Source organism: Thalassophryne amazonica, chromosome 15 (genome assembly GCF_902500255.1).
Source record: "Thalassophryne amazonica chromosome 15, fThaAma1.1, whole genome shotgun sequence".
In the NCBI taxonomy this organism is placed as follows: Eukaryota; Metazoa; Chordata; class Actinopteri; order Batrachoidiformes; family Batrachoididae; genus Thalassophryne; species Thalassophryne amazonica.
The window spans coordinates 84,022,976-84,024,208 of NC_047117.1; positions in this window are offsets into that span (position 1 = coordinate 84,022,976).

Sequence of the window (1,233 nt, forward strand, 5' to 3'; positions counted from 1 at the left end):
TTATCAGTTTGACCTAAACTCTATTTTGGGGTTGAACCAAAAACAGACTTTTTATAGTCATCAGTGATGTGTGGCTCCAAACCCCACTTCATTATGTTAATAATGAGGTGACACTTTTGATACTTCATAAGAGGGGCTGTGGGTGGAGTTAAAAGTTGAAGTACTTAAGTTAATTTTGAATTTCTTTTCTTTCGATGAGCCTTTGACTGTTGTTTAAGGGATGGAACTTGTAAACAGAACTGTTTCCTGACAGTGCGTCATTTTCAGTTTATTTTGTTTCTCTCACAGTTCCTGTTTTCTTCGTTACGGCTCTCTGTGATGTTCTACCATAAAAGTGGGACAACAGCCAAATTTTGTGCCATGCAGTCCCTCCAATCACAGCCACTGATGATCCAAAGTTGTCATATCTTGGTGGCTACTCTCACTAGTGTTCTTCATGCACACTCTCACTTTTGGAGTAGCAGATTTAGAACACTGAGCCGTTCGCGGCATGGCACCGATATGGCTCAAAACAAACAAAAAAAAATCCAGTCAGTGATTTATCACATTTAACATTAAATAAGTCATATTGCAAAAAATAAAAAAAATAGTCATGCTACACACCTTTTTACCAAGTTTAAGATCAACAGATGCATAAAAAAATATTTTTTAAAACACACCTGTTTGTATCACTTGTGTTCCCTTCCAGACATGTGAGTGTCACAAAAAGCAGACTGGCCCAGTATGTGTGTCTGGACTTGACATGGGTTTGGAAACCTCTCCAACACATGCCAAAGTTGCAATTGGTACACTGAAGAGAATAAAGAGAATAGTTGAACCAACTTAAAAAAGTGTTACAATTGGTAAAACCTGCATGAATGAGTTGTTTGAACTTACGTTTGTAAATTAGATCAACTTTAGATCACCTCTAACTTACAAACGTAAATTCAAACAACTTAATTCATTCAGGTTTTACCAATTGTAATGCTTTTTTTTAAAGTTTGTTCTTTTTTCAGCGTACTGCAACTTATACTGCATTGTGACTTTTTCTTGTTCAAGTGCAGGTTATACTCTGAAAAATACGGTATGTCTAAACTGACGAACAAAAACTTTACTTCCAGAAAGAGAGCTTTTACATGCACAGAATTCTTGAGTATATTTAAGCAATAAATGCACATATAAGGACTTTTGCTCAATAAATCCCATTTAAAAGTAGCAAACCTCTTAGAACAAAACAACTCCGGGCACAGCTGC